The sequence below is a fragment of the Hippocampus comes genome, unplaced genomic scaffold (assembly GCF_001891065.2).
Source record: "Hippocampus comes isolate QL1 unplaced genomic scaffold, H_comes_QL1_v1.1 scaffold270, whole genome shotgun sequence".
NCBI lineage: Eukaryota > Metazoa > Chordata > Actinopteri > Syngnathiformes > Syngnathidae > Hippocampus > Hippocampus comes.
Window position 1 is genome coordinate 1,365,739 of NW_017805631.1, and position 27,229 is coordinate 1,392,967.

Genomic DNA, 27,229 nt, shown 5'->3' on the forward strand with positions numbered 1-27,229 from the left:
TATAATTTCTATTATCTAGTCCAGTTAAAGTCCAGGGGAGGAAGCCCCATCATAGTAAAGAGGATACTAATGTGATGTGTGTAGTTCTTCATAGCCTCTTCATTTTGCTCTCAAAGTGCACGGAATTGATGGATTTTTAACAGAATGTAGAAAAAAATTCTCCCGGGGGGGCAAGCCCCCGGACCCCCCTAAAGGTGCTGTGTTCCCCTTGGGGCTAAGCCCCCCTTGTTCTTGAAACCTAGTGACGCCCCTGGCTTTAGCCTAGTCGGATTCCACAGAAAAGGGCTGCTTAAATGCCACAGTGATAAACAGCTGTTGAGTAGCCCTCATCTTGGCTCCCATGACACACTCTTCATATGGATGGCCATGCTCGATTTATTGAAACTTTCACGCAATTTTCTTGCGCCACAATATCCACATACCATAATGGTTTTGTCTACACCCTAATTCCGTCATCACTGTATTTTATAGGGAAACCAAAATGCTCTCATGCTCTCATACATGCACCTTAAAGGAAGCAGCAGGTTTACAAGTCCACTAGCTCCTCCACTAGCCAGGTCCGTAGCTGTGCTTGATATGCGAGTTTGGATAAGCATGGTGCATGCCTGTGTTACCAACAATATATGAAGTGATCCGCATATCAATGACCCATTGCACCACGACTCCAAATGCAGCATTTCAGTCGTGTGCACCAGTCAGCCAATCATCTGTGTATTTCTTATGATGTGGTTACATGGTCACTTGGGTTACGCTCATCATGTGTGTGTACTCTAACTACATACTGTAAGTTTCTTTTTTTTTAACCTATCCATCGATCTATCTATCTATCTATCTATCTATCTATCTATCTATCTATCTATCTATCTATCTAGCTATCTATCTATCTTTGCACTTGTAGTGTGTTGCTTATGAAATCCATGCAGTCCATCTATGTTTCACAAAATTTAATTTTATTTATTAAATGAAGACATTTGAAACTCTGACATAAAAAATAAAAAGGGCAGAGTTGAAGGTATCTTTCAAATGAATTAAAAGGCTGAACTCAGAGTGGAGTGGTTGATGTTTGTGGTACATACGCCAGACTTGTGTGCGGGCAGCGTGGGATCAGTTCCCACTCAGTGACGGTGTGAATGTGGGTTTGAATGTTTGTTTGTCTCTATATGTGTCCTGCAACTGACTGGCGACCAGTTCAGGGTGTAGTCTGCCTTCCGCCCGAAGTCAGCTGGGATAAGCTCCAGCAACTCCCCGCGAACTTTTTCAGGATAAGCGGTGTGGAAAATGGATGGATGGATGGAACTTAGAGCAAACTTCTAGAGGTGAACTTCTGGCAAAAAAAATGCAGTGAGACATCATCCTTTCTGCTTTCGGAGCGGAGCCTTGACCCGAATTTAAAAATACAATGGAAAAATGCACATTATTTCACTGAACAATGAAATAAATATTTGCAAAATAACTGCCTGAATATTTATTTTACCTGGTTAATGGGACTTTTGCTCCTGAACCTCTGCACACAGCGTCTGCAAATCAGGGCTGTAGGAAGTCACCTTCATCTTTACGCAGGACTGTAAGCTGCCGTCTGTGAGGTGTGAGCTGTGTTTATTTTTAACATTGTTCTTCTTGGAGAATAGTGGGTCACATGCATATGAGGATCCAAAGATTTCTCCATCTTTGGCCTACCTGGGGTTGAAAGTCTCGATAAATGTAGACCGTTTTGCTGGGGTATCGGAAAGTGTGACGCCTATTTTGAGTGATGAAAAATAATACAATATAGAAACAATTGTATTTTAATATTTTGAGAGCACAATGATCTTACAATTTACAACTTCCACTAACACTCCTCTACAATGAAATCATGTTTGCAGCCAGAAATTTTTCACAACAGGGGGCTTTTCACTATAGCAAATTTTATCTCAGATGTAAACACACACACACACACACACACACACACACACACACACACACACAAAATGTATGTGTGTACTCTTTTACACTTATTTGATTTTGTTCAACATTAACATACATTTGTCTTATATTAATTACTACACTTTGTCTGTTGATTTAAAAAAAGTCATTTATACTCTTTTGCTTCCCAACACTTTCCATTTTTTCTTCTTGGATCAGTTTTGTAGCCATTTTATACCAAGCAATATAACGTTCGTGCTGTGTCTGAAACCACTAGTGACATTTCTAACCACGTGCTAACAATAATAAAATACTTCCTGTACTACTACGCATGTGTAAGCCAGTGTGGAGGTTGCTGTTGCCATTTCCTAGCTAAGCAGTAGCAGTGGCTGTGGCAGGCTGAGGTTGGATTAAACTTTTGCGGTAGGCTTGTTTTCGTTGTAGTGAACCTCATTGCGAGGCAAGGGTGGAGAAAAGGATTTCATATTACGACTTTTCATTGCAGGGGATACAGAAAAGAGGGAATGGCGTTAATGCATTAAGATTTTTTCACACTAGGGGGTATTTTGGCACATGTAGGTTTCGTTGTACAGGAGTTTTACTGTACAATTAAGCAAACAAAAAAATAAAATAATTTCAAATATTGTACAGTTTTGGTGTCACTGAGTTTTCCGCACGTCGCCTGTCAAATCTGCCTGCTGACACGTCAACTGCTCGCAAACATCTCTGAAGAAGGTGAATGCTGATCACTGAAAGTGCACAAGGTCTGAGGAAAGATGTGAGACACGTTTTTGAGACAAATAACACACACTTCAATTGGACAGTTATTTATTCAATCCCAGTGGCAGGCCGTGCATTTCAACCTTAGGCCTTCAGTGACGTCACATACATTATCACAATTTCCGCTCGTCAAGCAGCACTTAATTTCAGGAGCATTTAAAACCACCAAGTATGCACTCACAATTAAGAGCAGAAAACTAAATTTACAGATATTGTCAAAAATAAAAAGATGATTTAAAATACTAAATAAAATGCCACCCAAATTACGCTGTGTGATCTTAAACAAGTCTGTCCAATAAATTGTCCAATGTCGCAGTTTCATATAAGACACCAACCACACAATAACAAAACAAACTATTCTTTGAAAATAAAGTAAACAGATCATTTGCATTTTGAGAGTCGGCTATACAACAGCAAATTACTGAAAATATTGAGCAGCTGAGATTGAACGAAATTTAATGCACGAAGGTGACTACAATGCGCCATTATAAATTGCAGGTGAGCAGATTTATTTGATACATTTTTGTATCTTTGTCATTTTATTTCGTTGCCATGAATTTAATACTAACAAAATAAAATGACAAGAAGAAATGTAAAATAAAATTCATTTACTCACCAATGTAGTGCCTTTTCACTGAGGTGCAGATCTACGCAAGTGTCCCCAAACGTTTTTAAACGCACCATAGCTTGTAAGTGCCCAGCCGTTTCCTTGCTGCCTTAGTAAAACAATCCAGTGTGGCTCCAAAAACCAAATGTCCCCAAACGTTTTTAAACGCACCAGTCAGTTGCAAGCAAGAGGCATTCCCAGCAGTACAATTTGCAGCTTTTCTCAGAGGCTGTGAGCCACGGGTACCGTTCATAATTGCTCGTCTGAAAATGACGGACAAACCCTTTTCCTTGCTGGGACAGGCTAACTAGCGCAGGAGTTGGGCGACCTCTTTGCACAATATCCAGCTTTTCGTGGAAGGCACGTCTTGAAAAAGGTGTGGAAAGTAGTTCTGCAACCAGATCAACGTCTTCTCTTTCGGCCATTTTGGGTTAAAATGCAGTGATAGCTCTAGCAGGCGCTAATCCAATCACCGAACGCGCACGGCCAGTCTCAACGTAAGCCCCTCTAGCTGGCCCTGGTACGCAGACTCGTGATCTGATTGGCTATTGCAACCAGACTGTGCCAGTTCATTTACAGCGCACAGGGCCTGCTCTGTTTAATCTGAAGGCCCCGAGCAAGTTTAATTTACCTGGCAACACAAGCTAGCTGAAATATGATTGGTTAAAAACTCTACCATCATAAATAAGTTATTTATCGAGGTGGCTTTCAATGTTACTCGACCAAGTGGAAATAATATGACGTAAAGAATACAGAGAATAATTTTGTTGACATATTGATGAAAAAAAAAATAACTAATTAAATTTGTTATTCTCATAAAAGTAAATGTATTAAATTCACTTTTCTGAGAATGTTTAGGCCAGCAGAAAAAATAAAATATTATTCTCAGAAAATAAATTGATTAAATTTACTTTTCTGAGAATGTTTCGGCCAGCAGAGAAGGCCTTGCTGGCCCTCAGGGTCCGCCACTGTTCAATCCTATACTTTAAGTTACTTTCACAAGCCACGCAGAGCCATCTCCGGAGCCGCAGTTTATCAACCCCAGGTGTAGACAAATACAGCACGGTGGAAGCAACAACTGCATACAGTGTAATGAATGGTAATGGGAGTATATGCAAGTGCCAAAGTGCAGTTCAGTTCAGGGCGTTGAAGGAGTGCAGGGCACAGCCGATCACCTTCTCTGTTCTACAAATCACTCGCTACAGCTTGGCCTGGTCCTTGGCCACTGCAGCTGGCAACTACTTTACGTGATGATCAAGTGAGTGAGGACAGACTCGATGATGATGTAGAACTGAGTCAGCAATGACCTGCCGGACATACAATGAACTATTGGGAGATATCTTCTCTCAGGCCGTGGTGGTCATCTCTCACCGACTCATGATCAAGCCATGGAGATGGCTTTCAAAAACTCGCAGTCAGGACACTGAAGTTTGTTTTTTTTTTCTCTTTTTTTCTCAAGCAGCATCTGAGACAAAATTAGACTTCAGACAAATGTTCAAATACAGAGTTCAATATCCACAAATACGTATATTGCTATACGTAATACCTAGTAAGTTGGTCGGGCTAGCTCATCGTACATGTACTATGTTTGTGATGGCTGGCTACTTAACGAGGCAAGCAACTGTTTGTGAGATATGTGAAATTTCACTTGAGCCAAATCTGAATTCATGGGAATATTATTGTTATTTAAAGTTGCGGTTTGCGATGTTCTTCTTAAGTAACATCAATTATTTTTGGCCAGTTTCATCATCTTCCACCAGTGGCCCTCAAACATTCATGCAGCAATGTTGACGGTGCACACTTACCTTCCAATGAAAGTGTGCAACACTGAACGAGCAGTAATCATCTTTCGCTCCATGAAACACATGATAATGCTCATGAGTATACGTGGCACTTAAATGTTTGCCTTGTAGGTCTTCTAAATGTGAACATTTTAAAAGGGCATATATGCAGCTGAAACAGGCTGACTTTGATGTAACATTTTAATAACACATCTTAATCATAATGGCATTTAGAATTTTATATTTTTGGGGAGGGGAGGGGGGCTAGTGCACCTGCGATGCAGTGCAAGCCAAGTGTTTGACCTGAAAGTTGAGTCAAAAATTTCACTTCTGCTTGAATGCATTTTTTTCCATACAATGTACTGAAGTAAATAGCTGGAGTTGATGCTTCAATTTCTACGTGAGTCTTTTTACAGCCCGATATCTGAACTGTTACTCAGTGATGAATGTGAATAATTTTGAGACTTCTCGTCTGCAGTATGATCGCTCATCCGGACACAGCCTATCTTTACGTCATCAAAGGCCCAAATACTGTATGTGGTCTGCACGGGTGGGGGAGAGTGGTTGAGAGGGAAGCTACTGCCAATCGTCAGTGAAGTTGTTTTGAGTCACGTCCTATTGCTTTTTTTTTTTTTTTTTTTTTTTAACGCGGGCGGGGACAACATTATGCGACATGATGGTGTTATGAACATGTGGATTAGGTCACTAAATAGCCACTGAAGGTCCAAAACTCACTGCCCATCACTGCTATTCCTAAATTTTCTTCTGCTTTTCACATCGTCTGACTTGCCCCGCCTTCCCTTCCCCGGTTCCTTTGCCCACCCTCATGTCTTTCTCCACCTATAACACTTTTATGATGACAGCTAGAGGTAGGCTAATTGACAGACTAGCCTGAGGAAAAATGGTGTTCCTCCTTCCTTTATCCCCTGATCAACCATCACTCTTTTCTCCAAGTACATCCCCTTATTTTTCATCCCTTGCCATCACTTCTCTTTCGCGGCGGCTCAGACGAGTCTGGCAGTAAACCCTGGAGCTCAATGTCCACCCTGAACTCAACACACACACACACCACCCCAGACCAGGAAATGAATTATGGCTGGTGGTGTGTGTTGCCAGTCATAACAGATGAGGAGGGTAAGAGACTGACAGTTTGACAAACCTCTGCTCGGATGAACTTGAAAAATATGATGCCAACATCACTGAGATGTACTTCCACTTCTTTTACAGGATGTCAGGACACTTTCATCTCAGATGTAGTACAGTACATGACGGACATCAGGTCTTCATGCAGAACCTCTTCAGACAAATTTAAGACAAGCAGCTGCACATCTCATCCCACTTAAAGACGATGTCTCCAGAAGTCATTTGCTTACACGGTGTTCTTATATCCTGGCCTTTTTCACGAGTCTTAATCACCACCTAAGCAATGTGATGTATCTTTGTCCAACATGTTATATTCCAATATGTTGGTTTGAACAGGGTGAAATAACAAATTCAGTGAAATAATAATAATCATAATAATAATAGTAAAATTCAAACATAAATTTAGTGAACAACATAAGCAGGCTTGCCAGAGTTACTTCAAAAATGTATTCTGACACAGTTACAAGTTACCCATGAAAAAAATAATGCTCAAGTATCCTAATATTAAAATAATGCAAAACACAAGACAACACACGAAACACGGCCAGCGCCCCTTAACAGAAAGCAACTGAGTCCTTTTCAAAGCGGTGGTTAATATTTGCAGTTGGTGGCACGCCTGAAACATTTTGCTCATTGGGTCACTCTCCCCTGCACTGATTGGTCAGCTAAGTTGGGAACGAGGGCCACCAATCAGTAAAGGGCTACGGGAAGAGATCCCCCACACATACAAAGATTAACTGAAAAAAACAAACAAAAAAAAACAGAATTGCACGGCCAGAAATATCGAAAATATAAACCAGAAAGTTTGTTTAAACGAAGGAGAAAAAAAACAACAACACATGACCCACACACCACATAAAACAATCTCAGTTCAATCCCAAAACTAAACCTGTGCAATCTTCAGGGATTTGGCGGGCTCGAGGCGTGCAGCCCCTGCCGGAGAAGCCACGCCGTCTGGGATTTGTCCCCCAAAATCACTAAAAATTGAAAAGTGGTGCCCAACGGAATGGCTAGCCTAATTCCACATCGAATAGACCAAACCACTGCATGGCACAAGAAACTCTCACCAACCCGTGCACACTTAGTGATTTGATTTTAGCTCCCGGACGAGCCCCTAATTATGTGAGACGCCTCACTGTTGCCATCATGTGGAAGAGTTGTCAACATAAATCAAACGTTCAACGTCATTACGATGAATTTCATTTGCATATCTGGCAAGGAATAAAATCGAAAAGTTTTGATATCCTCTTAGAAATGAGTGATACCAAATTCCATCAATTGCATTCACTGTGTGTTGTGGTCTGCAATGGATACTAGAGTGATTGAAAAAAGATGTCTAAATTAATGGATGAAACTTTTTTTTTTTTAATGATGAGCTCCTTCAAAAGACCACATCATTGTCTTCTTCTGAATCTTGACAGCCTTTCATCACATCTCAGTCTCCTGACAGGGCTTTGTGTGAGCCTTGTCACCTCATATCTGTCCACCGCACAGACACACTTTGGTACAACTTCGAAAGCAGCTGTTAAACATCGGATTTAGTGAAGCTGCCGTATCTTTGTTGATTAGGCAGTGTACTGACACAAGAAACATCGCCACATGTGCTTTCGAGTCACTCCACTGTTACTGATAAAGAGTCCAACTGACGTAATTGATCGTTAGTGCAACATGGTGACACTAATCCCTGCTGATAGTCTTTTTCCTTTCAGGTTTGCTGTAACCTCATTATGCCAATCAGTGACGAAGAAGAGAAGGCGGTAAATGACATGAAGCGTGCACTTCCTTACCAAGTACAATATATATGTATATATATATATATATATATATATATATATTCTTTTACCACAGAATACGGTACTAATATTAAATTTGAGGAGTGCATTTTTCTAAGTTTCATGCCTACTCTGCGAAAATAAAGAACAACACAAATAAATGGACCCTCTGCAAAAGTAGCATGCTTTATTGGACAGTGGAGATGTGATGAAGTCCCAATGTACCTGATTTCAACAAATTGCAGTCGTATTAAATCCTGAACAATCCATTATGTTTTGTGTCAAACAGCCTATTGACATTTCGTTGTATTTTACCCTCTCTCTTTTTTTTTTTTTTATATTTCCACCTGTAAATATGTATATTTACACTACTCACAAAACGTTTTTGATATTTGGCCTGCGGGTGAAATTTCAGGACGAGACTAAAATACAATTCAAACCTTTACAGGTGAACTTAATGAGACCTTCTTTTTTCCAAGATAACGCCCGAGTAGGCAGTTGTCAGCAAGTGCTCTTCAAGAGCCTTGCTTTTTTGTTGTTTGTTTTTTTTGTTTTTGTTTTTGTGTTTGGTTTTGTCACATTGTGTTTGTTGTTCCGTCGTGTGGACCTACCGTGGATTGTTTTCAGCATTTTTGGCCACGACGTTCGTCCAAGAAGAAGAATCTGTGCTTGGTGGTTGTGCCTACTCGGCAGCATGCATGTACCAACACTGATTTTGATTGAGAGGAATGTCAGCGTCATTTGACTGTTGTTGCTGGACAGCCCCGCGGCGCTTGTGTTTTTGCGCCTGAAATGGGCAGCATTTTTCACCCCCCCTCTTTGTTCAGCGGGAATGTCGATGCTGTTGGACAGTCTGTGGCTGGATGGATGGATGGCTTGTGGAGCCAACAACGAGAAGAAAGGAGCCCTGAGAAAACGGATGATGAATGCCACTCAACTCCGGACATGTTTAAGGGATGTGACAGGCACCCAAGTGTCACGTCAGACCATTCGAAACTGTTTACATCAACTTGGTCTGCATGCTGGATGACCTGGAAGGGTACTTGACCACACCACCAACCAACTCATCCTCTGGATCCTAGACTTCCTCACACACCGTACACAGAGAGTCAGGATCAACAACAACCTGTCTGACCTCCTCGCCACCTCCACAGGCTCCCCACAGGGCTGCGTGCTCTCGCCATTGCTCTTCATCCTGTACACGGATGAATGCAGGTCCTCACACCCCAACAGCCACCTGGTGAAGTTCGCTGACGACACTGTCCTAGTGTCTCTGCTCTCCGGCTCCACGCAACACCATGGTCCCGCCCTGCAGCAGTTTGTTGAGTGGTGTGACGCCTCCCGGCTGGAACTGAACGTCAGCAAGACCAAGGACATGCTGGTGACCTTCTCCAGAAAACAGAGAGAGCTGGCCTCGACAATCCCCACCATCATCCAGGGGACTCCAGTGGAAACTGTATCAGAATACAAGTACCTGGGGACCATCCTGGACAATAACCTGAGGTTCTCCTCCAACACTGAGGTGATCCTGAAAAAATGCCACCAGAGGATGTACCTGCTCAGGAAACTGAACTCCTTCTCCGTCAGCAGGAAAATCCTCCTGACCGTCTACCAGGCATTCATAGAGTCTGTCCTCTCGTTCTCTATGGCTTGCTGTTTCCACTCCCAAAGTCTGCAGGAGAAGAACCGCCTGGACAGCATCAGCAGAGTGTGCTCCAAGATCATCGGACTTCCCACTCGCCCTCTGATTGCAGTGTGCGAGCAGCAGATCCTTGGTCTAGCTGCTCAGATCATGAAGGACCCCTCACATGCTCTCTTCCCCGCGTTCGAATGGCTGCCCTCCGGCCGCAGGCTGCGGTTCCCAGCTTGCAGGACAGCGAGGAGGAGATCCACCTTCGTCCCCCAGGCTGTTCTCCGCTTAAACTCTGAAACTCTTATTCCAAGATCCCTGACACCCCTCCCCCACCATACAAACTCGCATACCCCATTGTGCAATACGGGTTTACAGTGCAATACTTGACGTGCAATACTGTTTTCATGTGCAATACTGTCTTACTGTGTCCTTACTGCGCAATACTGCTCGATGTGCAATACTATTTCGATGCTGAAGCCACTACCTCAAGACCTCAAGTGCTAAGCTACTCTTATCCTATGTCTTTCCTTGCTCTTACTTTCTCTAAAATAAGCTCCAATTTCCCCACGGGGATAAATAAAGTATTCTGAATCTGAATCTGAATCTGAATCTGAAACCACCAGGCATAGGTCATGTTTCGGTTTGGGACCAACAGGTGGCACTGTAGGGCTCTCCCCTGCCGCTGCACACCTGTTATGTCATTAGCTCTTTAAAATAACTCCCGCCCAGCCACTCATTGTCGGGTCATTGTTTCTTTGTTGCTGTTTGCTGCTGTCAGTTTGTTCTGGTCATGTTTCTGTTGTTGATAGTTTTTTGCTTCAGTCATGGTTTTGTTTGATACTTTGGATTTGTTTTGTTTTCAGTATTTTGTTTGTTTAGGATTTCGTTTTCTCTATGTTTTAATACAATCTGTCAAGTGCACCCTGCTCCTCCCTCTTGCCTGCTTTTTGGGGTCCACCACCACCTCGCAACGTGACATAGGTGTCATCATCATGCATGAGAATTTACACTGGACGAGGGACCACTGGCCTCAGTGTTGGTCTCTGATGAAAGTCAATTTATGATGAACAGAAGTGGTGGCCGCCAACAATGTTGGAGACGTTAAAGAGAACGCTATGCATCAGCCACTGAGCTTTTGGTGGTGGTGGTGTTACAGTGTGGGCAGGTGTGTCCACTCGGTACAGAACTGCCCTACATTTTGTAAATGGTACGGTGACAAGCCCCCACTACCTGAATCGGATTATTCATCCAGTGAGTCTGCTCCTACATGAACAACATGGCCTTAATTTCATCTTCATGGACGACAGTGCTCCAGCTCATTGAGGCCGCATCATCAGGGAACGGCTGTTGGAGACTGGTATACATCAAATGGAATGGCCTGCACTTTCTCCAGACCAGAATCTGATTGAAAACCTGTGGGATCAGCTGAGTCTTTGTGTAAAGGCTCGAAACACTGTTCCCTAGAACCTCGATGACCTGAGGGCTGCCCTTCAAGAATAGTGGGATGCCATGCCTCACCAGACAATAACTTGACTTGTGAAACGCATGCGACGTCGTCAAGCAGTAATCAATGCTCAAGGGCATATGACGTTATTGGGACATTGACATTTTTTGTTGTCGTGTAGCCATCATTGTTAACTTTAGCTTCAATGAATTGTTTGAGATGAGGAAATCACCAGTGCATCCTTCGATTTAAATGTCCTACTTCATATGATATCACTGTAGCGTGAACTTGACATTTTCCATAAATATCACCTGAAAGCGAAATATGCCTAACTTTTTGTGAATAGTGCAGTAGCTGTTTTAAAAGATGACTGTGTTTTTTAAGGCTTGTTAAAAATACATTTCCAACATTTGGCTTCAAAAAGTGGGTCCCGACTGAATCTGAATCCAACAGTAAGATTGGTGGGGAATGTCTGATGGTAGCAAAGAGCCAAGGGCATGGTGGCCATCTGGAATTTTGGGAGCTTCCCCAACGGCCAGTTCATTTCAAAGCTTCACACAAGGAACAGTCTTCTTCCACCGCTGTTTAACAATGTTTTATATTTATGGCAATTTTCAGGTTTAACTGGGAGAAATGCATAACTATAAGCGGCAGCTCCTCTCGTCCAGGTAGCGTATGTTAGGCTTCATGAGAGATGAGCACAGGACTCACACGCACACACAATGAACTTAGAAGGGTTTTATTGTCAGGAAGTGGGACAGGTCGAGGAGGCAGGAACAGAATGGTAGTCAAAATGACCAATTCAAGGAGGACAGGAACTCAGGAGCGTAATGGCTTGGCAGAAGCGAGTGCGGCAGGAAAGATAATGACTAACTGGCAACGGGTGGCTGTTCAGGCTGGCTTTTATGCTGCAGGTGGCTGTTGACCTGAAAACGCGCAGGTGTGTAGGGGAGGCAGGTGCACCGATTAGGGAGGCGCCCAGCCCACACTTAAAAATGTAACAAAACAAAAGGGAGGGGCGACACCGTGGATAAACAATGTATTCTAACAGTGTGGCCGCAAGCTGTCACCGTGATTGAACATCGCGGTCTCTGTGCTTTGAATCTGAGCGCTGGAAATGACATCAAGTAAAGCACAGTTACGGCACATGGTTAAAAAAACAAAAATGAGTGAACTAACCGTAAGATTATCAAACTGTAGAATTTGTTCATTTTTCATACCAATATTGTCAAAGTCCGTCGCTCCTGGAGTCCAAATCCATCATGGCTGGAGTCGGGGAATTTTCCCCGAAAGCTTTAATGACTGCGTATGCGCATAATCACACTCATTCTAAAAAAGTGTCTTTGGTGAAAATTAAATATGTATATTTGGTGCTTTGCGGTAAATTTACATTACATCAGAGTAAGGAAAATACATTTAACCATAAATATAAATTAGAAAGTTCCCTTGAAAGGAAATAATTAATATTTTAAAATCAATTAATTGGGAGGAGCACTGCAAAGCAGGAGGTGGGTTTTTTAGGCTCCCATCAAACCATTGAATTTTCAGTTTAAAGCAGTGCTTCTCAATTATTTTCTGTTACGCCCCCGCTAACAAGAAGAAAACTATTTGCGCACCCTCCCACCTTCTGCCGCCACTATAAATAGCATATGTCGATAAAATTGTGATCAGTACACCTCTGCAATACATTGTATCCTTATTTACCACAAAGAAAAGAAAAAAAATAAAGAAATTGAGTTCAACTTACAGCAAAGAATAACTTAAACATTGTTTTTAGTCTGTAACAGAAAACATTTTAAGTGCATCAATTTGCCTGAAAAAAAAATTCTTGCTTAAACTGTCAACATTTTTGTACAACTCACTGCACCATTTCATTCTGAAAACTAAAATTAAATAATATTAATAAATAATAACAAATTCAAATTCAGTTCAGCAACATTAACTCAGTAAAGTATGTATATACACACTGTAAATACATACAGTAAAACACTTCAGTCTAAAAAAACTTTTTTTTTTGTAAATGAAAATGGGGAAGTCAGGATTGATGGCTACGATGAGCACGTTTTGCACTGCACAACTTTTCCAGCGGCTTCTCAGCATCACTGAGGTGAATGTCCTTAAGTGGTGCCTTGATATATTTGGCTTCATGCTGTCCGCAGCACACACCGGACTTTCCTCGTCTGTCTCCCACTGTAGTCAGACTGAAGCCAAGTACTTCATACGCTTTGTCATATTCCTTCCTCTGGCATCATGCCACTTTGTGAAGCATTGGTTTAGATTATGTATTTAACTGAAGAAATTTCAGTCAACCTACTTCTGGTACACATGCTTGGGTTAAATACACAAGCGTTGGTTGACACGCAAATGGCTACGAAGCAACATAAAAATAAAATTGATCAAGAGGCTAATGCAACAACCTAACACAGCTTTGCGTTAGGTTGTAGCTAAGCCGAGCTCAGTGCGGCAGTGAAACAAGAAACTGCGGTCTTCATTCAGCAAGCGTAGGCTGGTATGAAATAAATTGGAGAGTGGGTTGTCGACGTGGTCAAATGAACAGTGCTTTTACAAGCTGCAGTCAAAATGTTGACAGCGGAGATATCCGGGATAAAGAATTACATGCAAATATATATATATATATACAGATATAGATATATATATAGATGTTCATGACTGCCTCCTAAAAATATAAATTAACGATTACTTCAATGAAACTACGAAAATGGACGTCTTTTTTTGTTTTTGTTTTTTGTTTTTTGGTTTTTTTTTTTGTTTTTTACCCACAGGTACAGATGACGACTGACGGAACCCTTTCTACGATCTAACTATTGGTCATAATATAACTAGTATTGTCAAGTGATTAAAAAACTGCGATTAATTAATTAGGGTTGTAATTAATTAATCTATATTTTAATCTAATCTAAAAATTACTGAGAAAACCCCTATTTTCATTTTAAATTTGTTACATTATTGAGGCAGATCAAAAGATAAAAGAAAAAGTGGCATTATAAAGTATTTTATTGTTTTTCAGCAGACGAGCCATTTACTTTCTGCTGTATTTGAGACTAGTCAAAATCCTACCTGCAACCTTGAGTTTCGATCACGAGGGGGAATATCACTGTTTTGTTTCATTTTTGTAAATCTCCAAAGAATTCCAAAATAAAAATAAAATAGAACATCTGGTCCTTAGAAAGTGCTTAGGTTAACATATCAAAAACAGTAAAAACTATTTTCTGAGCAATACAAGTACTAAACACTGAACTTGCTTCAGATAATAAACAATAAATAAAACAGACCCTTAAATCACAGTGCTGTAAGTTAGTACTTCAGAAATAACACTGTTCATCATGACAAACTAAAAGTGCTGAAATAAACATCAATCACTTCTACTAGTTTACAGAGGACACATCAACTATGCCACATATGTGGGGTGTTCTCGAGTTTAGTTTACCGAAGAGCTTTGCTATGTATGGCTTGCTCGCTATATTGCTAACGCTTTCAGTGTTAACGTTAGCTGTGGCTGCACTCGTGACTGGGTGCTTTGCATTGATGTGGTAGGCTAAATTTGAGCTGCTTTGGTGGTATGCAAACTCCTTCTTACAAATTAGGCACAACACTCTACCTTTATCAATTGTGTCGTCAGGGCGTTTTTGGAATGTAAATTTTCCATTCATTGTGCCGAGAACTCTCATATGCTGCTCCATTTTCACTTCTCCACTCCTCACTGCTGCTTACTAAGCCCGCCCAACTCCACTGGGAGCCTATCAGCTTCGGCTAAACAAGCCTCAACATAAAGGCAGCCAATCAATGTCCGCTTCAGGCTGTGACTGACAGTTGTTTCCCCACCCTCAACAACTCAAACACAGGATGCCAACACGTAAAAAGGGGGATTAAAAAAGGCAACCCACCGACAGAAACAATAAGGGCAGACATTAAAATTTAGATTAACGCGATTAAAAAATAATAACACGCTAAATTTGCTGTAATTAATTAATCGCAATTAATGTGATAATTTGACACCTCTAAATATAACTGCATAGGATGTTTAATCAGTGAAAATGGGTTTGGCGGGGGCCTAAACTCAAAGAATCTCAGCACCGTATTTTCCGCACTATAAGGCACACCTCAAAGCATTCAATTTTCTCAAGTCGACAGTGCGCCCTATGATCCGATGCGGTTAATATAAAGCAGTGGTTCTTTACCTTGTTAGAGGTACCGAACCCAACCAGCTCATAGGCACATTCACCAAACCCTTCATTAACAGGAATATGACCTGATGACAAATTCAAGACATGAAAAAAGTGCATTTATTAAAAACAGAAAAAGAGTCAAGATAATTTCAAGACATAAGTACATATATATTTTTTTATTTTACAACATATTACCACGAGAGCCACACATTGACTACTGAGCGAACTAAATTTCCCGCAGCACTGATTGGACAAGCAATGTAACGTGATCATCTCCACCCAGTGATGGCCAAGCGGGCGTGTCATAACTAATTTAAATGTTGAGTCGGGTATGTCTTAACCTCCATGGCATAGGCTCCGTCGAACCCCTAGGGTTAGATCGAACCCAGGTTAAGAACTGCTGATATAAAGAGACTGTTTATCTTGTTCCTATGCCATTTAGTGGTGATTACTGTATCAGCAGGAACCACTTGTACCGTAAAAGGGTTCTGCTCAACATTAACTGATGTGCATTCGCCAACACACACTCAAATGGACAACTACTTTGTGAGCTTTGCGCAGCCATCATGAAACAAAGATAATACCAAAGGCCTAGTTAACTACTAATTAAACGAAGGAAGGAGTCGCGCAAGACTTCTCAGACTATTTAGCCCCTTGTGGATGTGAGTACACGAGGTTTCTGTGCCCTTTTGTTGAACCAATTGTCTTCAGAACTTTTGTTGTCTTTCATTTATTGTTTTGTAATGCCATTCGTATTTATGTTTCATGTTCGTGTTTGTGACCGGTTCTCATTGTTACAGCTGCATCGATTGTGAAGGCTCGACATAAATAAAGCTGCATTGCATTGTATTGTATTCCCTCTCGCGTACGACCATCTCGTGGATGCATAGCGCAACCACAGCCATTATTGTAGCTTCTATTCTATGAGCATTAAACTGCAGTGTGCCCAATATATGAAAACTGTTCTAAAATAGGCCATTAATTGAAGGTGCGCCTTATAGTGCGGAAAAGGCAGCAGTTGCCTCATGCATCCCTCACAGGGTGATTAAGGGGAGAAAATGTTCATAGAAATGGGATTGGGATGGATGGTAATGGAAATTTTGAGTTTTAATTATTGGTTGGATGCTTTGAAAGACCAATATTGTCGTGGCCCAAGAGAATAATTTAATAGACGGGTGAAGTAGCTGTTATTCTAAACACGTTACATTTCTCAAGTGGATGAATTAAAAATTCTGTCTCGGAACTTTAGTGGCCTCCAGAGGTTTCTTAAAGTCAAACAAGTTATGAATAGACTGAAAGACATGGACTCCAAAATCTTATTTTCTACAGGAAACTCATCTTTTATATGAGAGTGACCTTGCCGCGAGGAAGAAATGGAGAGGGAACATATTTACAGCACCATTCGCATCTCAATCTTGAGGAGTGACATTGATTTATAAATTGGTTCCACTTGTGGTTCTTCATGTTTTTAAGGACAAAAATGGGAGATATCCTGGTTCTGACAAGTATGGATTTGACAACAACCTCTTTCTATCGTTGGAATTATATATATAGTCGTTCCCAAGTATAAGTCGCACCAGCCATAAAATGCATAATAAAGAACAAAATAAAACACATATATAAGTCGCACTGGAATATAAGTCGCATTTTGGGGGGAAATGTATTTGATAAGATCCAACACCAAGAACAGACATGTCATCTTGAAAGGCAAATAAAAATTAAAATAGAGAACAACAGGCTGAATAAGTATATGATATGCTAACGGTACATGACGCATAAACAACTAACTGAGAGCGTGCCTGGTGTGGCTGAGAACAGAGTGACACTGAACTCCAAATCACTAACTCCAATGAAATCTTCATCCTCGGTGTCACTTTTAAACAACCCCGCCAACTCCAGAGGTAGATGCGGCACTTCCTCTTTCACGTCGCCGACGTCAGAGTCATCGTCAGTAGTTTTCATCAGTTACCGCCAAAGTGGAAAGTATCAACACAGACCTAGAGCCCCCTCTTGCGGTTGAATGTGAAAACAACATGTGAAATGATATAATGGTTGGCTCCAGCCACCGTCATTTCAAGTCAAGTCAAGTACAACTTTATTGTCAAATGCGCTGTATGTGCAACATACAGCACAGACTCATAACTGCTTGTATCATATGTGAGCCTTACTCTTTGATTCAAAATTTCTTAGTTTAACCCTTCCTTTTTCTTCCACCTTTTGCACGATGACACTATATCCTATTACGTAGGCTATGATGAAAACAGCAATTCATTATTAAGGCTAAACTGTTTTACAGAAGTCTCGTTTCACACAACACATGCACCATTTAACAATGATGACTGAACGTCCTTTAGGTATAAATTATTTTCACAGATGTCACATCCTTCACTAAAGCACGATTTTCAACATCTCCCTGGTACTCACTTCCTTCAGTTGCTTGATGTTTCTGCTGTCTTGTCTCTGAAAGAAGACACTCCCCTCACTTCAAGTGCCTTCCACCTTGTCTATGCCCACAGAAGTGCTTTCCTTATATGGCGTCACAAATTGGACTTATTCAAAGCTTTCCACCACCACCACTCAGCAAGTAAGAATGTTCACAGATCTCCATTCTATTGTCATGCACTGTGACAGGCTTTATTCACATATAAAATCCATGCAAAACATCATCTCCGCTCAATCCCCAACATGATGTGGATATGATCTACCATTCATAGATCAAGTCTCACGTGTAAGCTTATTGCAAAAGCTATGCCATCGATATTTGGAAGAAACATGGGCACCTCATTAGTCGATGAGTTGACAGGGCACTGTTGTCCATCACAATAAAGGGTACTAAAATCCTGACAGAGAAACAAGCTACTCTGATTCAAATAGAGTGATTTTTAATGTACCTCTTTTGTTCAAGTAAAATTGTTACACAATTTGAATTGTCTAGTTTACATCACGAATCAATACCATATAAACTACGCTTTCCTTCTTGATGTTGCTTTGCATGTTGGTGTTCAAGCAGTGGAAAAAAAAACAAAACTAGCGTAAACGTATGATTCCTCACTGTGATACCAATGAATATTAACATGTCAAGGGCTTCATTTTAAAGAGAGATATGTAATAAAATAAAAGTGACCCCGTTCCTTTCTCTGTCTCTCCTCCATCGGAGTCTTAGTTAGCAACCACAATCCGCCCTGAGAGAAGTCAGGTCCAGTCAAAAGCCTAAGAGGATCGGAGCTCGGATATCGATTAGGATCCAGTGAATTAAGCTATTGCTAAGTTTCAAATGGATTTCCCTGGGATTTGACTGGAAACACGAAGGCTTTAAACCCACACTGTGATACATCACGCTGTGCGCTCTCACTTTGTATGATACAGGCGGAATAAGAACTTGCAAAGAGTTTTAAAATATTATACAGTTCAGTCTGCAGAGAGAGAGAGAGACAGAAGTGGCATGGTACCTACACTACCCTCCAGAGGTAACCTGTTGGACCATTCATCCATCCATTTTCTGATCAGCTTCATCCTCACAAGGCAATGCCAGCTGTCTTCGGGCAGTAGGCGGGGGACACCCTGAACCGATTGCTAGCCAATCGCAAGGCACACAGAGATGAACAACCATCCGCACTCACACTCACACTCATACCTAGGGACAATGTGTTTCATTAACCTGCCATGCTTGTTTTTGGAATGTGGGAGGAAACCGGAGTACCCGGAGAAAACCCACGCAGGCCCGGGGAGAACATGCAAACTCTACACAGGAAGGCCGGAGATGGGCCTTTAGGACCAGTAAGTTAATTTTTTTTTCATTTTCAGTGTGGGCTGAAAACATTTGTGTTTGACATCAAGATATGAGTAAGGGTCAAAAAGGGTCTCACACACACACACACACACACACACACACACACACACACACACACACACACACACACACACACACACACACACACACACACAAAAACAGAAGGTTCAGTTCTTCAGCACCTGGAGTTCATTTCAAATTGAATGTGATTAAACAGTTTAACTGTAAAGCTACGGCCTTTCCATGTTCAATTTAGGGAGGACCCGTACTGGGACTGCAGAGCTGGCATCCGTGAGAACTTCGCTTCCATAATAATTTGTCAAAAATCTCAATTTTTTTTTTTTTTTTACATTTTTCAATAAAATTACCATGTGACAGTTATTACAGCATATTTATCTGCAGTAATAGGATAAAAAGATTGATGCTTACTGTTCAAATGCACAAGACAGTCATTGGTCTACCAGAATTCTTAATAAATGATGGCTTTTGCATTTGCCATTGTAATCTATTTATTGCAACAACGTTGTAAAGGTGTACGGCGTTGCAGCCAGAATCAAAGTCGATGAGATTTCAGTCTGCCATCATCAAAAGGAAAATGTATCTATGGATGAATTCGCCTTTCACCGATTCTATTTTGAACTGTAATCAAGAAAGCCAGTCCATTAATCAGATCAACAGTCAAAATTAAAATGTGTGCTATTTTGCAAACAAACAAATAACATTAGATGGATTAGATGAAATTTTGGTTTCTACTTAGAGTGATGTAATTGGACTACACATGTCTTTTCCTGAATGCATTTTCTTATTTCTTGTCTCCAGTGTTGCTGTTTCCATCATTGGGACTAACAAAGGTTACCTTATTGTATAGCTCATCAAAAAAGTTACCATATTTATATAGATTGAACTTTATAGGCCCGTTCTCTCGGGTAACGTAAGTGGGGATGAACTAATTTGATTCCTGTACTATATAGATGTGTACAGCACCGTTCTGGTGTTCATATTGGCCGTCAGATTTCTTTTAAATATCTGGGACAATCAGCATTATGGCCGGAACGAGTTACAATTTATTTTATGAATTTCCATAATAAAATATGGACAATCTGTAACATTTTGCATCTCGGGGGCTGCTTTAAAGAAACTTCCCCAAATTGTGCCAGGTCCACCTCTTCTAACAGTGTTGGAGCCAAGAAAGTGAACAACACTTGAGCCTGGATCATACCACTCACAGGAACCAGACTTTAAATGTTAAGTGTGTCCAAGCCCAAAGTGAGGTTCCTAGTGAGTGCGTTCTTAAATTGCTGTCAAATAGAAATGCAGAGGTGCTTTCACACGAGCGTCCTCCGGAATTGAGGTGTAACAGACACAATTCACAAAAGCAGGATAAATCTGGTCCAGAATTCTGCAGCCCAGATCATCACAGAAACCCCTGCTTTCACCACATCACCATCATCCTCCAACAGCTACACTGGCTCCCTGTCAAACTCAGAATCAACTTCAAAATCCTTCTCTATACATTTAGGCCATCCATAACTCCCCCACCACCACCCCATCTGTTTAATCTTCTCAGAATTTCCGTTCCCTCTCGCTTTGTGTGTCTGTGTGTTTCGGTTTCGTTCGTGTTCGGGGTCATTCCGGCTGTTGCTCATCTTGCGTGCATATGCACGCGGGTGCATGGTTGAGCACCCGCGTGCGTGTGTGTGTATATGCTTGCACGCGCACGATCAGGTCGATCGCGGGAGGTTGGTCGCTTCAAAAGTCGATCTTCAGTCAAAAAAGTTTGGCCACCTGTTCCCTAATGTGGCGAGCTGACCCAAGTACTAAGTAACCACTGCAACATGCCTAGTAAGAGAAAAAAAATGTTCTTATATTTTTGTTTGTGGCCTTGGTTGAACTGAGAGTTTGTGTGTGTGAGACAGTGCACACACTATTCATTGTTGAAAATGACTGGCCTGTGTTCTTAGTACCGGAGGAGTCAATTTCTCTCATTATCATGTTGGTGTGTGACAGTGACAAAAAATCTGGCTGAGCAGAGGTGTGTGTGCGTGTGTGTGTGTGTGTGTGTGTGTGTGTGTGTGTGAGAGAGAGAGAGAGAGAGAGAGAGAGAGAGAGAGAGAGAGAGAGAGAGAGAGAGAGAGAGAGAGAGAGAGAGGAAGGGATGGGGTGATGTGTTTATGTTTATGTTTATGTGTTTATGTGTGCCCATGTGGATGATGTGGCTCTTTGCAGTAACACAGTAAAAATAAAAATGGCTCTTAGTCTCTGACTGTTTGGCCATCCCTGATCTATCATCTCTAACCTGTCAAATACAGCAGTGTTTTTCAAACAGTGTGCCGCCAGATATTGTCAGGTGTGCCGTGGGAAATTATCCAATTTGTATGCCTGTGCGGTTTATCACCTGGCAAAGTAACCATGTAGTACTCTTCCATACTGGTAGGTAGCAGCGGCAGCTAGCTAATTGCCTTGTGTTTAGAGGCAAGCAAATTTGTGACACATGAATGCAGGACAAACGAAAGTGAAAGTGATGGATATGTTTTTGAAAAGGAAAAATCCGGACCCAGATGAAGGTCCTAATATGAGTGGAGGTCAGAAGAAAACAAAGATGTCCAGCAAAGTTTCTGGCATGAGGCTGTACAGCAAAAGCTATCTTTCATTTGGATTTACTTTTACCGGCGATGCAACGGCACCGGCTCCATTGTGCTTTGTCTGTGGTGAAAAGCTCTCCAACAGCACTATGGTCCCAAGTCAGCTTAAACGCCATCTCCAAAGAAAACACCCATCACTTCAAAACAAAAATGGGGGGTATTTTGTTCGCCTGCGTGAACACAAGGAGAAACAAGCAACGTGCATGAGAAAAACCGCGAAGGTAAATAAGAGAGCCCTTAAAGTTACCTACCTCATCGCTGAATTTGTGGCTAAATCAAAAAAGTCCCACACTGTGGCCGAGCAACTAATACTTCCCGCTTACAAAGACAGTGTAAATGAGATACTCGGACCCGAAGCGGCTAAGCAAATACCCAAGTCACTCTTTCAGATAACACAATTTCCAGACGTACTGGTGATATGTCTGCAGACATCTTCAGTGTGGCTATGGACAAGATCCGAATCAATAATAAATTTGCATTGCAAGTTGATGAAGCTACTGATATAAGACATGCTCAACTCTTGGCCAATGTGCGTTTCGTAGATGGAGGCACGATTAGAGAAAACTTTCTATTTCGCAAGGCTTTGCCAGAAAAAACAACAGGAGAGGAAATTTTTCATCTCACATCAGAATATCTGGAAAAAGGAGGACTTAAGTGAAAAAACTGCACAAGTGTATGTACTGATGGAGCAGCAGCCATGGCCGAGCGCACCAAAAGCTTTGTATGCAGAGTGAAAGAAAGAAAAAAAAAACAGTTGTGATCATGACGCACTATTTTTTACACTGCGAAGCCCTCGTAGCCAAGACTTTACCAGCAGACCTCGTTTCTGTGTTGGATGAAGTTGTGGGCCTGGTAAACTTTGTGAAGTCACAACTGGTGAGAAGTCGCACATTTGCGGCTTTGTATGAAGAGATGGGAGCAGAGCATCAAGCCTTGCTGTTTCATACAGAGGTCCGATGGTTGTCACACGGCAAGGTGCTAGCGGGTGTGTATGAGCTGCGAGAGGAACTTCTAGTCTTTCTGACCAATGAGGCGTCCGACTACGCAAAGCTGCTTGCAAGTGATGAGTGGTGTGCAAGGCTGGCATACCTGGCAGATGGTTTTCATCATCTGAATGAACTGAACACACGGATGTAAGGCCGGAATGAAAACTTGCTTACAAGTACAGATAAAATAAATGGTTCCGTTCAAAGGTGTAACTCTGGCAGCAACATGTGGAAAGTAGCAATCTCAAAATGTTCCCACTCACCAATAATTGGCAAGGTGTTAATACTGCTGCACTGTGTGAGATAAACATTTGAAAACTCTTGAGGAGAAAATGTCATTTTATTTCTCTTTAGCCTCCACTGAGTGCCTCAACTGGGTTAGGGACCGATTCAGCTCAGCATCAGCTGTTGGAAAGGACGTGACTTTAAAGGAACAGCAGGAAGTAACTGAACTGAGACTAGATCGTGATCTCAAACTAAGTTTTGCTGATCTACCTTTAGACAGTTTTTGGTTGGCAGCTGCCAAGGAGTTCCCAAAGCTGGACAGCAAAGCTATTTTGACATTGCTCCCATTTTCCACAACATATCCATGTGAGGTGAGCTTTTCAAGCCTGATTGTTATAAAAACTAAAAACAGAGAAAGACTAAGAGCTGTGGAGGAAGAGCTTAGTGTGTGTCTTTCATCAATTCCTGCCAGGATATCAGCTCTGGGTTCATTCAAACAGGCCCATTTATCACACTGGGTGAGAATAAATATGAAAGATTATAAAATACTTTTTTCTTTGTGTTTATTTGATTCCAATTCAAGATGTTATAACGTCATTCTTCAATGTTAAAAATTGCTTATAATAACAATATAACACTTTGTTAAAATAAGCTTTTTCACATTTTCAACTAGTGGTATGCCACAGGATTTTTTCAATGAAAAAGCCTTGTACAATGAAAAAGCCTTGGCTCGAAAAAGACTGTATACACCATCCATACAGTCTCTGCCGCATTTTGTGAGTTGGGTCGCGGGAGCAATACCTTTAGCAGGGAAGCCCAGACTTCACTGTCCCCAGCCACTTCTTGCAGCTATTTCCAGGAGAGCCGAAGACGTCCCCAGGCCAACCGGGAGACAAAGTCTCCATCGTGTCCTGGGTCGTTCCCGGGGCCTTCTACTGGTGGGACATGCCCATAGCATCTCACTCGGGAGGTGTTCACGAGACATCCTAACCAGATGCCCGAGCCAATTCATCTGACTCCTCTCGACATGGAGGAGAAGCGGCTTGACTCTGAGCCCCTTCCGGATGACCGAGCTTCTCACCTTTTCTATAAGGTATAGCCCAGACCCCTTGTGGGGAAACTCATTTTTGGCCGCTTGTATCCGGGATCTCGTGCTTTTGGTCATGACCTAGAGCTCATGACCATAAGTGAGGGTGGGAAATTGATCAACAATTAAACCTTTTGGCTCAGCTCCTTCTTCACCAAGACAGACCGATACAAAGTCTGCATCACAGCAGACGCTGCACCGATCTGTCTGTCGATCGCCTGCTCCATCCTGCCTTCCCTCGTGAACCAAGATACTTAAACTCTTCCACTTGGGGCAAGATCTCATCCCCGACCCGGAGAGGTCACCCCACACTTTTCCAAGTGTGGAACATTGTTTCATATTTGGAGGTGCTGATTTTCATCCCAACCGCATCACATAACCTGCAAAATGCCGAGATGCAATACTGAGGCCGCCAACCCAGAACACCTCAGCGCCTCGGCTGTGCCTACAAATTCTGTCCATATAGGTGTCAGAGTTTTTCTTGGACAAAGTTAGAGAAAGACTCGGCACACAGGGAAAATTGTCTTCAATATCGGCGGGAGGGATCTCTGAGGGCGAACGACGGTTGTTGCCCCGGCAATCACACTCTTCGAGCCCCCCTCCGCGAGTTCGAACTTTTATTGTAACAGTTGCAAAATACAAGAAAAACACTACACCCGATATTTGCATACCGCCCCTCGGTAGTGATTGGTTACCTTGGTTTAAGCTTTGAACCACCGGTACGTTGACGCCTTTCTGTCTAGTCTACACTGAATCAACATGTTGCAGACTTTGCGGACAACAAATGCCACCTGGGCGCAACGGGTGTTCTCAAATCGTCTTTTGTTGTTCAACCGCTGTTCCCGAATTATTCATTCCCCCTTTGTGACCGAGTCTAGCTTTCTCTCCTCTGTTCGCCCCCCTGCATTGACGTGCTAATTGTGGACTTCAACAGCCTTCCGCCCAGATGGCCGGCGCCTTTGTGCATAGGCATTTGGGGGTGCTGGATACGCACCCAAACATTTAGACGTGCCCAAATTAAATGAAACTTTAAACATGATACAATTTTGCTCATAGATTCCTCTATCAGTAGTTTATGAACAGAATTGGTGACGATGGGCACCCTTGGCCTAGTCCAACCATCATTGGAAACAAATCCGACTCATTGCAGGCAATGTAAATCAAACTCTGACATCAGTGGTAAAGGGACCGAACAGCCCATATCAGGGGGTTCAGCACTCCATTATCCCAAAGCACCTGCCACAGTCCACAAAACACAGAGGAGCTTTTTAATTTAACCTTGGTGACTTTAATCCTAGAGATCGGAGAGCCCAGTCCCCAGTCTCTGCTTCCTCAACGGAAGGCGTGCTGGTGGAGTTGAGAAGGTCTTCGAAGTATTCTCTCCACCGACTTACAATGTCCCGAGTCGAGGTCAGAAGTGCCCCATCCCCATTGTACACAGTGTTCATGGTGCACTGCTTCCCCTTCCTGACATGTCGTACGGAGGACCAGAATTTCCTAGAAGCGGTCCGGAAGTTGGCTTCCATGGCCTCACCGAACTAAAGTTTTTGCTTCAGCAACCGCTGAACCTGTGTTCCGCTTAGCCAGCCAACACCCATCAGCTGCCTCAAGAGTCCTATCAGGCCATAGGCCTCTTAGGATTGACGACACCCCTGACTGCCGGTGTCCACCAGAGAGTTCGGGGGTTGCCTCCACAACAGGCACCGACCACCTTGCGGCCACACCTCTGATCGGCCACCTCAACACTCGAGGGGCGGAATATGGTCCACTTGGATTCAATGTCCCCCGACTGCCCCGCGATGTGGGAAAATATCTGTCGGAGTTGAAACTTGTCATGTTCCGTATTTGACAGCAGGTGGCAGGCATTCATTCTGCCGCCTGCACACCTGCTGCCCATTTGTCTGTGATTACACCTGCTATATCTAGGCGCTCCGGCTGTCGACTCATTGCCGGAGTATTGCATGCCGTGCCACTGTGATTGCCCATGCTCGTTAACCTTACTCGTACTCGATTATTGTTCGCTACACTTTCTTCATCCCATCGGGATTATTTAAAAACGCATATTTGAGCTAGTACATTATCTTATCTTTTTCCTTGCCGTTCTTTGCAAGCGCTTTGTTTTTTCTCGTTACATAATTCTCTGGTTCTCGCTTTGACCAGCGTTTTCTGTTTTCCATTAGACGGTGTTTTCGTTTGTAATAAATATTATTTTTTGAGACGAAGGCCTTGTCAGTGTCTGCTGCTTCGGGGATCCACTTATTCTCGTTCGCTCTGTTTGCATACGAAGCAGTTCTTTTTTCCTGCCTTGTATGCAACGTGACAGAATACTCCGGCCACCATGGATCTCGCAGACATTGAAAAGGTTTTGTCCGCTCTGTCCCGTTTAGAGCAATATATGAGTCAGCAGGGCCAAGCCGTTACGGAGCTTCGCGGCGCGGTTTCTATGCTGGCTCACAGGTTCGATTATCTCGAGCCTCGTTTAACACAGTTAAAAGGGCGGAGGGCACCTACCACGGAGGTACCGGTCCATCTTCCTACATTTGGCAGAGAACCGATGCTTCCACACCCTCCACGTTATGGAGGTGAGCATGGTCAGTGCGGACACTTCCTCCACCAGTGCTCCCTCGTTTTTGACCAGCAACCTTCCGTTTATGTTACTGATGACGCGAAGGTTGCGTATGTCATGAGCCTGTTGACAGGTCAGGCGGCTTCATGGGCAATTTCAGTGAGCGAAGCACAACCGAACCTCCGATCTTCCTTCCCCGACTTCGTGACCGCGCTTCGTCGGGTATTCCACCATCCTGTTCGAGGAAGAGAGGCAGCGCCAAGGAAAACAATCCGAGGCGGACTATTCGATTGAGTTTCGCATTTTAGCCGCCCAGAGTGGCTATGAGGACCGAGCACTGTGTGGCTTGTTTCGTCGCGGATTGAACTCTTTGCTCAAAGATGAACTAGCTACCCGCGACAACAGCACCAACCTGGAGGAGCTAATCGACCTTTCTCTGCTCCTGGATAACCGCCTGAGAGAGAGAAACCGGGAGCGCGAAGGTGGTTGCTTTCCATTCCGTCAAACGGCGCACCGAGGGGCACACTGCGAGACCACTCGGACAGCTGGATCCGGAGACCACCCCAGAGCCCGATGTGCCGCCCCCGGGGAGGAGCCAATGCAGCTGGGAGGCGGAAGTACCAGGACGGCGGAGAGACGGCGCTGTCTAGACGACCGACTTTGCCCCAAATGCGGTCTTCAAGG